General features: G+C 33.5%; 1 long non-coding RNA gene across 1 annotated transcript; it reads left to right on the plus strand.

The window, feature by feature from the left end:
- Positions 1 to 1539: 1539 nt before the first annotated feature.
- LOC106941179 (uncharacterized) lies at positions 1540 to 10938 on the plus strand. The gene is made up of 3 exons (XR_001423289.1): positions 1540 to 1604; positions 1700 to 1754; positions 10846 to 10938. It is a non-coding gene; the product is annotated as an uncharacterized LOC106941179 (long non-coding RNA).
- The last annotated feature ends 1314 nt before the right edge of the window (positions 10939 to 12252 follow it).

Raw genomic sequence — 12252 nt, forward strand, 5'->3', positions numbered from 1 at the left:
GCGGATTCCCCTTGTAAATTTTGATCCTATTAGGTGGATCTGAAGCACTTCAAACACATTCAGATTTGAAGAGCCAGATCTAAATGCGTTTGAAGGAGACAATTTATTGAACATTTCAATAAAACAAAAAATCTAATTTACCTTCAAGTAGAGGACTGTTTTTTAAAGTTAAATCCTTTTTTAAAAAAAATCATCATTAATCATGATTGTTACAAGAGGCAGTGGTTGTTTAATTAAATGCAATATAATGTGGAGGGTTTGATACATTATACATATCATACATCCTATTTATGAGTAAAAGTTAGAATGGGCAGACTAACTGGACCTATTTCTGAACTAACAAGAGAATCTCTGTAAATGTGAAGAAGCAGTTTAGCCAAAAATAAAAAAACAAAACAAAACAAAACAAAAAACTAACTTAACTAAATCAACTCCTTATACAATATCTAGGCATATTTTACACTGATTTTCGTTATTCTTATGAATTATACTTACGTTGTGTTAACTGGGGTCCCATCCACCCACATCCAAACTCCCTCTGTGAGGCTGTCAGTGAGACCAATCCAGGCATCTTGCCCACTGTTCACTATTCCACCAACAAATTCCTGTTTAGCAGAGATAAGGAAGCACAACGTTGAGAAATATGTTGACAGGTTAGGTTCTGTATCAAGTCAAGGCTCCTTTTCAATTTATAATTTTGTGATCTCTTGACTTTGTTTTGTTTTTTACATCCTAACTCAATGCCTAACCTGAACAATTTTCTAGATTGACTGTGTAGTGTTGCACCAATGGGACTAATGAGTTGTAACTTGTAACTTTTTTATTATGTAATCATGTTTACAACATAAATAATTTTCTGTGCATTTTGGCACAGAAAATAATTTGTGTAGTATAACCAAATTATACTACATATCCTGATCAAACTGGAATTTTCTTGGTTACAGATTCTTTAAAACACTGTGAGCTTCAAATGTTGAAGGATCCTGGCCAATGGTATTTCAGACACAAGTTTTTCCTCACCTGTTCTTCATGACTGTTTATGATCAACAGATCAGCTCCCTCTGCGATGCATGCTGTTCTGCTTTCAGTCCAGCTTTTCTTCACCGTTGAAGCAAAATAACATTTTGTTTCAAAGAGCCTCCAATGTGCTGGACAGGGCAACTCTAAGAAGGGAAAACATTTTTTAACACTCATGAGTGACTATTATCAGAACAGATTTTCTGGTTTTCTCTACCCCCACCCACATATCTTTAACCACCCCCATTTCTCTTCTGATAACCTGCAGTCTTACAGGCAGAACAGTCAGCTACTACTCTGAAATAAAAAATATGCAATATTTGCACTATTTTAACATGTTTATACAGCGTTCAGACATACATACACATATGCCATTTTATTCACTTCAAAGCATTTGAGCTCTTATTTTGAAAAAAAAAAAACAACAAAAAAAACTTTTATTTTGAAAATAAATGTGATCATCTCCTTAGCTTTATTTCCGGTTTGGAAAGGAAGCGCGAGCCTGTCTAACGTTCACTTCGAATTCACTGTCAGTTGTACTTTAAAGATGGACGAGGCCAGACTGTAGGCAAACTGTGCTGAACTTTGTGAGTCATATGTTGGTGAATTCTAATGTTGAAAAGTATTCTAAACAAGTAACTGCGCTTTCCAGAAGTTAATTTTGAATATCTGTTATGTTCAGTTGACAGGAGAGCGAGCTAGGGAAACCGTGCTGTCCATTTTGATACCTAATCTTGGTGAGTTAAAACCCTGTGCTTGCTGGAGAAAATATGCTAGCGTCATGCTAGCGTCGCGGGTGGAGTTATTCCTGATTAAAAGCCCCGGAAATGTTATTTCTGTAAGATATGGTATTAACCAATAAGATTTAAGTTCACAGCAGTATAAGGAAACACTTTTAAGTTCTTTCTGTACTGTTTTTTTTTTCAGTTGAATGCAATGTTTATTGATGTTAAATGTAACTTTTGTAAACAGCATGAAGTTTACAGTATATAAAATGATGAACCTATTAGCCTAGAGAGGGTTGTACTGATACAAAGTATGACTATAAAGGAGATTAGCGCTATAAAGACAAATTATTGGTAGAATGATTAATTAATTGTATTTCATGTCATGATTTACAAAACCTTAAAACATGATTTAATAATGATTTATTTAAATCCTTACAAAGCATTAATAATAATTTTATGGTTAAAAAACATTTAATTTATTTGTTTTACCTGGTTAAAAATAATTTCATGTGCTATAAAATATATATTGAAAAAAAGAACATGCATGTAAAATATTTCCGTGTATATGAGACAAGAAATGAAGATAAAAACTTAGGTGTAGTTAGCCGTAAGACAGGAATAAAGGTTTTATTAGCTGTATGCAGTAATATCATTATTTTGGGTAAGGCCAGTTTTTTTTTTTTTTTTTTCTGAATCTGATTCCTGGATTCCTTTTGGCAAGTCTGTGCCTAGAGCAGAACTGGAGATTCGTCGAAGAACCTCATACTTCTCTCCAGAGTGAACATCCATGTGGTAACCACTGGACAGAAAAAGAATTTCACTTAAAGGCACATTTTGACTTAAATACTAAAAAGACAAACACTGAGCTCAACAGCACTGGGGTTTTAATTTGCTGGCTTGTAATTATTATTGTTGTTCTTGTTATAGTTCTTGCCAGCTGTGATTGTTAAACTCTTTTAATTCTTTTCTACAAAACTATTTTGGTTTTTGCTCATTACCTGCATCCACTTAATTCATTTTGTACTCACTTTAGTTCGTACTGCAATCCCATTGATATAGCAATTGGTCTATAACTTCTGAGTCAAAATAATTTTCTGAACAAAGGGTTACACATAAGTTCTATAAATCTAGTTCTTTCTTTAAACACTTAGAACATACTTAAGTTTGTTTGGAAAATCTGTTATTAAATTAGTTTGTTTTGGAATTTTTATGATTAGTTTGGAAACTTTTAGACACATTAATTTATGAGATTAATAACACACTGGGGGCAAGGTGGAGATTTTTTTGTCTTGTCAGATGTGATGACGGGGGATTTTTAAAAATTATTTTTTTGACCACTTTCTTAACTTGTAAACTCAGATTAAGTTGTCAACTTGTAAAACAAATTTATTTATCGTCTTTATTTTTGCTAGAAATAAGTGACGTATTGTTAAAGCGATCCAGTCTGAAGTGCATTCAAGAAACAAACCACTTACAGTCTTTACTTAGAATAATTTTGGTTTTGGAGCACAGCAGGCCGCGACACCCTCAGTTCCAATTCGGCCAGTAAAGATGATTCTTAATAAATGAATGATTTAAAATGGGCAGAGAAAGTCCTTACCAGTTGGTTTTTCAGTCATCTTGTCATTCATCTTTAACAGGTCAGTAGAGTTGGTCAAGTTTTTGCATCTTGCCTGTAGATCCTCCTTTTCCTTTGTCAGATGATTGTAGCTTGCTTGTAGTAACTCTTTTTTTCTCCAGAGTAAACTATAATTTGTCTCAATTTGAACTTTGCTTTTGTTTAGCATATCAAAGCTTTCTTGCAGCTGATCCTTCTCTATCCTGAGTGAAGAGCAATTGCTTTCTGATTGATCCCTTTTTGCTTCTAGAGAAAATAGTGTTTGTAATCCCTCCTTTTCTCTTTGTAGATCTTTGTATTTGGAGTTTACCTGATCAATAACTGCAGTCAGGTTATTGTAATCACTTTGTAAGTCATTGAAAGTCCTCTGTAGGACTTCATAGCTCTTTTTTAACTGGTCACATTCTGTTTTTAAGCAACTGTAATTTGCCAGGAGTTGGTCTCTCTTGTTTGTTTCAGACCTTAAAATGGACCTCAACTCGTCTCTTTCTGCTGTCAGCGATCTGTAACTTTGCTGCAACTGCTTGTTGTTTTCACTCAGGTTCTTCAGTAGGAACTCTAACTGTTGCTTTTCTACAAATAAGACATCATGTTGACTCTGTATTCTGTTGTTTTCCGCAGCCAGGAGGTCATGTTGGTTTTGATTCATATTGTTGTTGTTGGCTTGAGGTGCATCTACTAATTCAGGACATTTAATCTTATCTGTGAACGAAACAATAGTCAATCAGTAGATTTGCTGTTTATTCTGCATATTTATTCCCAGTGCCAGACTTGATACTAAAATCACACTTAAATTGTAAGACATTTAGCTATAATGAAAGTAGACTAAGGTTATGCTCACACAGCAGCCTTTCTTTTTCCCCATATCCAATTTTTTGATGGCAGTTTGAATAGCCCAGTTCCAGTCTTTTCACCTAAGAAATAAATCCAGTCTGTGCCACTTCCATATGTGGTACTAAATGATATATTTATCTGAATGTTTTCAACGTGTCTATAGTCTTTCTAATCTTTAAAATATGTTCCATTTGACCATATATCTGCTACCTTCTTCAAATGTAAATGAAATCATTGTAAGATCATGCATTGGCCTCTCAATAAACCACCAGAGATAGGTGATCAACAAGTTTGCTTATTACTATCTTAATTATGTTAACTAAAAAAATAAGTGGAGTAAAGCAGCATCAAATAATTACTGACTCCACTGAGTTCAGTGTCAACACAAACAAGCTGAATATTTTATCTTGTGAACAGAAATCTGTAAAAAAATCCAAAGAATGGCAGTGAGATTTACTCTGAACACAGTGTGTCAACATGTGACATTCTGCTGAAAAGACTTTCTTTTAATATGATTGAGATGCATTTAAATCTTAGCCGGTATAGTCAGCTTCAGAAACAATTAGAACAAATAGACACAAAATACCTCAATGAAAATACATTCAATGAATAGACTGATTTATATAATCCAAATGAAAAGGGGAAAACATTTTCCCAAATAATAATAATAATAATAATAATAATAATAATAATAATAATAATAAATCCTATCTTAAAAGTTCCAGCAGACAGCTGTTTATTGTTTTTTGATTGCTGACAGCTGTACTGGATTTTAACGAGGTTGTTTATAGGTTTTTTTAAACTGGGAGACATTCAGATAAAAAGTGATGTCTGCCTGGAGTAGTGTCAGATCAGTAGGTGGTCCTGCAACATGTCTCCAGACGGTTCATTTAAGAGGAAAAAAAAAACAAGAATGTATGAAAGAAGCCATCAATGCTGCCTTGCAAAAGTTTCCCAACCCATAAATCTTTTTTACATTTGCTCATGTTACAACTTCCATATATTTAAGTTTAATTTTATGTGACCAGCAAACATTAGGTAGAGTATATTTGTGAAATGACCTAAGACCAAAATCTGTCAATAGTGACATTTTTCCCTGAACAGCTGTTCTTTTTTTTAAATTGGATTCATGTTTGAACTTTAACTTGACCATTTTAACCCAGGAATAAACTTTGATATATATTAATTTCTTTGTAGCTGGTTCCTTCCAGGAGGAAGAGCCAATTGAATGTAGACTCAAGTTAAACTTACACACATTAAGACAAAGCTAATTAGCTAAATTTTATTTTGTGGTATCGGACTCAATGGGGAGTAATTCTAAAGGCACATCAGACTTTCAGATTTTTATCTGTAAAGAATTTTGAAATTCATTAATCATTTTTTCTTTCAACTTCACAATCATGCACCACTTTGTGTTGGCTTATTGCATAAAATACAATGGACAGTGTAGATGTAATGTGATCCAATATGAACATCTTTCAGAGGTGTGAAAACTTTTGAGGAATAAAATATTGTTAATGTGTTGTCTATATTTAGAGCTGCTAATGTGCAACATTGCTCAGAAATATTTGACCAGGTTTTTTACTTTTAGCTGCATGTTTCTCACGTATTACCCGTAAAAATGTCACCTCAAAATTTACTCACAGTGGACAACCTGTCCAATATTTCCAGCCAAAAGAATGGTGCATAGTAACCCGAGCCAAATGGGCACACATCTGTGTCGCTGCTTTGTTCCATCATCGTCCCCTATATTAAGAAAAAACAAATGAGTAGTTGCTTTTTTTTTATCAATACTAAATAGATGCTGATAAACAGATTGTCCCAATTTGTAAAAATTACTTAAAAACATTTCTTTATATTTTACTTAAATAGATAATTTGGAAGGTTTTCTGTAGAAAAAAAAGTTTCTTTCACATTCTCAAAACTGTCAAAATATACAGTTATTAATAAAATTCAGAATTTAAAGAGAGTGTGACATTGATTGCATTTATATAATAAAACTTTTTTTTGTTTAAATTGAACTGAACCGTAAAAACGAAGCACATTTCCATGAGCACTCATCTCTTTATGCACTGTTTAATTCCTACTTTTGTCACCTGTCAGCATTTGAGAACAAATCACAAAGTCAGGTTGTATAAAATAAAACTGAGTAGACATTGTGATTATTTTGTCTGGAGTGTCAGAGCTTTTACATCACAGATGTTTCCCATAGAGTCTGACAGAATCGGCATAAAGCCTGGGATACACGGCTAATGCATACAGACCTCCCACCAGAGAACAGTCAAAATGGCTCCTTTTCTTTATCTTGACACTATAAACTAACAATCATGTTCATAACCACCACAATGTAGTAAGTTTAATGTTTTTTTAGTCTTGAGAGGTATACTGCACCTTGACTCACGAGGTTATACATGCCATTGTCTGTGGTGTCATCTGTCTCTATGTCTTCCATCTTCTTGAAAATTTTAACTGTTCAACAGAAACAATTGCAAGCAAGCAACATAAGTTATCATCTAAATCTTTTATTTGCTGTTAGTTTTTAATAAAATTAGACATTTTTGCAGTTTCTCTGCATGAACCAAAAACTCTGTTAAAATGAGTTCAGTCATGTTAATTAAGCATAACTTTAATACTTGCAATTTGAAATTGTAAATTCACAATAATTAAAACATTTTTTGTTGTAGAAAATGATCAACCAAATACCTTATATTACCCCTTAAAATTGGCATGAATAACGTATTCTAACTCCATAATGCACTGTACTTTAAATGGACATGACTAGTGTTAAACCAAATATAAAAAAATCCACATTAGTAAAACATCTGATTAATCTAAATGACAAAAAAAACATACATACATATTTTCCACTTCAAATGTCTTCATGCTGAATAAAGCTGAGGTCAAAAATGCTTCCACCGACTTCTGGTCAACATAGAAAACTAGATTCATGTAAAATGCACAAATGGGATGTTCCAGATGTTCCTGTTTCACACTGATTGGTGTAGAAAAACCTATCCCAATGCCTTCTAGTTGATCTTTGAGGTCACTTTTGTCCAAGCAGAAACACCATCAACTTTAAATAGTATGCAGTGTGTGATTTATTCTTGTCTTAACTTCTCTGCTTGTTCATAAAGTTGTCTCGCTTAGTTTCTGTTCCTTATTTTCACACTTCAGCTTCCCAAAAAAGCTTAAATGAATGACTGCTTATCAGCATATTAAACTGAGAGACTAAAACTCAGCAGGACAGAGTACTCAGAACAGATAACCACACTTTTACAGAGCATTTACAGACCGCCTTAACTTCTTTAATATTTATTTTCTTTACTCAGCAAAATCAATTATCTGTTGCTGTCAGAATTGTGTAAAAGTGAACTTACTGGGTCTCTCCACCCTCTAATAGGATTTCTTTCAGGATCACCCTGGATTTAGCTCCATCCATCTTTATCAAACTTTGACCAGCTTTCCTGCTCCTTCTGAAGAAAGATATTCCCAGAAAATAATGCTTAGGTTACTAAGGAATTAGATCAGTCACTCTTTAGCTTATTTTACCAGAAACTGTAGAGTACTCAGTATTTAGAAATGGAATTAGATACTTAGCGACCCTGAACAGGAGCAATTAGTTTACATACTTTAGAACAACATTAGATTAGTTTTCTTTCCTCTTTTTTCCTTTGGTTTGTTATTTTGTTTGTATTTTCTTTTAACTCATGTAAAGCACTTTGAATTGCCTTGTTTCTAAATAAAAAATAAATAAAATAAATAAAATTACCTTACCTTATGTTCCCAAGTAATTGCATGTACTAGTCGTGATGGTTAAACTACCTGCTATAGTTCATTCAGTGAACCAACTAGATTAATGTTCTGCCACTTGACAGGAGAAACAATTACCTCTTATGTCATCATCTTTGGTTTTAAGTGAATAGGCGTTCCTTCTCTATGTGGTACAGTGGGTGAAACAATCCCTGGTAACCAGATATCCTGTTTAATTTTTAAACAACGTTCAGTGTTGACTCAGCCAAATCTCTACCTTTCGAAGAATCTGTGCTTATCAGTAAACATATTTTAACTTTTTCTGGGTTGTGGAATGAGTTCTGCATTTCTTTCATTCATTAACCATTATTGCTTTGCATTACATTTAGGAGTTGATATGAAAAGCACTCCAAACTTTTTTGATTTCTGTTTGCACAAAACTTTATCATTTTGCTTTTACTTTATGATTATCCTTTCTTTATTTTGGTTTGTCACATGAATTCAAGATAAAATACTTTGAAGTTTGTGGTTGTAACGTGACAAAATATGAAAATCCCTCAGATTCAGATAACTCGTCTAAACAAATATACTAATATAAACATGTTTTGGTTGTGAGTGAAGCTTTGTATGATTTAGGAACATCTGATAAAAACAACAGTCATTCCTTTAACTTTATTCCAGGTTGTCTTTTATTATTATTATTTTATTAATAAAAGCTCAGTGTGTTTGTTACACCGTTTTTATTTGAAGAAAACCCAAGACGTAAATCTGATCAGACTTTTCTGAATTTGTTCACGTCTCAGTAGCATCACCAGTGAATAAATCACCCAAAATGCACTCTGGTGCTTTGAACTATGTTTTATCTTATCAAACCAATGTTACCCTCAAGAGTTCTTGTCACACCATTCCAACAGTAAAGCTTCAACTTGCATGCTTTCTCTTGATTTCTTTGAAAGGGAGTGTCAGAAATCACATGACTCCCCATTCACAGAAAACTCTCTTTCATGCTGTGACAGCAGATAAAGCACTTGTGACTGCAGGACATGATGCTTCAAAAGTGTCTTGTTTGCCTTGGGAGTCACCTTACAAGAATGGTTTTTTTTTCCAGAGTTTATTTTTTGATACAAAATCATCAAAACCGAATGCTAAATCACAATAACATGGATACACCAAAGATTTTGGTGATGATGCGATTTAATTTTGCTGCATGTGTTTCAGCAATTTATGACAAGGGTTTGTAATTTTAAGTTTTTCTTGTGGTTCTTGAAGTTTTCAGTTTGTTGGCTTCAGTTTCTTAACTTGCTTTTCAAGGACTGACGACGTAACTTACTAATTTTTTTACTTGGACAAATGAGAATTTCCAAACAATAATGGGGAGAATTAATCTGAGAATCATTTTTGATGGTATCTCGAATGGAAATATTTAATCCAAACTCCATCAGTCAGTTGATCATTTGAGGCAAAAAACAGTAAGAAAGCACCTTGGAATTAATTATATTTTCAGAACATTTCCATGTAAGGAAACACTCAAAAAAAAAAAACAACTCAAAATAATTTTAACCATTGCTTGTTTAAAATTATAAATGTCAGCAGCCTTGTGGTGCTCAAGGAAAAAACAAGGAAATCTTCTAGGTTTTACCTGATAGGGCACAGACAATCAGTTTGAACCTGTATTACATTTTGTAGATGTTGTTCAGTTACTTTTAGAAAGTTTCTGCTACATTCAAATAGAAAAAGAAGCTGTGCTCTGGTGTGGAGGAATTGGTAATAGCAGAGAAAAATTCAGACTGACTGAAGATGGGAACAGAAAAGACAAGTTGTCAAAGTTTGATCAGAACAAAGTCGACAGACTGACATATGCGCAATTGTCTAACAAGTATTTTCTACAGCAACTGCTGCAAGTCATAAATAAAATTCCTTTACAAACTTTATTTGATTTTTACTGTCGAAGCAATGTTTCTTTGAATCCCATCCTCAAAGCACAAATACTTGAAAAAATATTTATTTATGAAAACTATCTGCTGATTTACTGAAACAAATCAGAAGTTCCAAAGTAGCTCCTCTCCATATACTGAAAATAACATCTTATATGCTTATATGTCAGCATCGTTTATTTGCTTGTTCAAAATGTATAAGGTGTACAGTGTTGCCACCATGATGTTCATGCAGCAGTAAGTTGAGATTGAAGAGACGTAACCACAAAGACTGTGGCATCTGTCAGTTTTTAGTGACGGAAGGAATTTTTTTGCTGATATAAGCCAAAAGGAGTTGTAGCAGCTGGTGTTTTGATTTTCTTCACTGCTGAATTAGACAGTGCAGAGAAAAGACAGGCTGTCAGGATGAGTCCACAACTCCAGCGCTGTGATAATGCATTGATTCTTCCCTCCAATTTAAGCACTTCTCATCATCTCTTTACTGTTGGAAGAAACTGTGAGTGTTGATATTTATACTTTCCCAAGTTTTAGGATGGTTTGCTAGATGTTTATAGTCCTGATTTAAGGGATTTTGGATGAGCTTACACATAGACATTGTTCCGTTAATCTAACCTACTGAAAATAAAGCCACACACCAGCTTTTCTGTGGCCTGTTTTGACAAGAAACCCTTTATTCTGGCAATGTGGCAATACCGATTGCCAGATTGATAGATATATAATATATAACAATATTTTCTGCTATCTGCCTTGACAATAACTGGCAATTCCTCTGCCAGTGATATTTTATTATCTACCTGGTGGTCTGTCAAGACTCTAGAGACATCTGTGTGCCAACAGCTTCAATAAAGCTCACGTTTAAAATCTTTTAAAATATCGTGTCTAGTTTATTTTTGAGCTGGTAAAAAAAAATCCAAATAGTTTTGTATTGTTACTTAAATAGCAATCTATTTTCTATGACCCACAGGAACTATAAAACTTCATTTCTGGCCGACACGGCAAAACATTTGGACACCACTGGATTAGAGGATGCAAATGGGAAATGCTTTACAATTTTTGCACCTATAAGTATTTATCTTGGGTTATGAGTGGCTATTAAATTACATTTCCTGGCAGCTATCTAATAAATTTCTTGATTTTCAATGTGGACTAAAGAAGTAGAAAAATAGTTAGTCATCCAAAACACACCAACAGCACATGTTTAGTATATTCCAGTACTGTCAAAGAAATTTACAGGTAACAAAAGATTTCTGCTTATTTTTTATTATATTTTGCTATATTTTATTTATGTAGCACTTCAACTCCTGCTGGGTTTTGGCAAAAAAAATGGCAGAACTTTTGGCACTTACCAGAATTAATTAAAGATGGCACCCTGTGCCAATGTGCCATAAAATAGAGACATTAAAGCTTCAAGCTGCGCTTTCAAACAGTGAGACAAGCAGCCAAGTAAAAATGACAAATTATTGCCTACTGAAAGTCATTTAGATTCACTTTCCCTAATCATTCTGCATACTCTAGGAAGTAAAATATTTTAACCTTCTGGATAAAATACATGTCAGACAAAGGGCAAAGGACTGCAGAATATATCAGTTTTTGTTCTCCAGAAAGAAATTAGATCAAGGCCTCATTTACATAAACAGAGAACAGAGCAGTTTACCTGCAAAAACATAAACACCAAATTCCTAATAAATATGGAAAGTGAAAGGAGGCATTTCCATTGTAGTCAAATAAAAAAAACTTCATTGTGGTTAAGCTTAATGCTACAAAATTCATTTTTACGTCTACTTTTGTTGTGATTACATTCATATTTGTCTATTTAACCCATTAGGTGAATACTACTTTCACTCATTTTGTCACGTTACATCTACAACATTCAGCGTATTTATTGGAATTTTATATTGTAGACACAAGGCAGCACTTTATGCCTAAAAGTGGAATAAAAATTAAAATATGAAAAAGTGTGGTTCAGTGGTAGTTAGTGCCCTTTACTATCTCTAAATGCTTTTAATAGTCAACTAATTAGAAAATAAGAGTTCAGTTTGTAATTATATCAAATAAATACAACCTCAGAGGTGTAGAGAGCATTATTGAACAAACTGCATAATGAAGACCAAAAACCACAGTAGATGCATAAGGAAGAGTTGTTGAGAAGTTTAAAACTGGGTTAGGTTCTAAAAAATCTCTCAAGCTCACAATCTCTTATCAAAACAAATCCAATTTCCAGGTAGGTCAAGTCATGTAGGGAACACAGAAACCTACTACAGATGAGAATTTTTTTATATGCAATCTTAATGTGTGACGGATAACAAACAACCACACATTGGGATGCTTTTTAAGCAGGTAAGGAAGTTAATCAGAGGCTGGATTCACCAAA

The sequence above is a fragment of the Poecilia latipinna genome, unplaced genomic scaffold (assembly GCF_001443285.1).
Source record: "Poecilia latipinna isolate Pla-1442-1.1 unplaced genomic scaffold, P_latipinna-1.0 Scaffold3531, whole genome shotgun sequence".
Taxonomy (NCBI): Eukaryota; Metazoa; Chordata; class Actinopteri; order Cyprinodontiformes; family Poeciliidae; genus Poecilia; species Poecilia latipinna.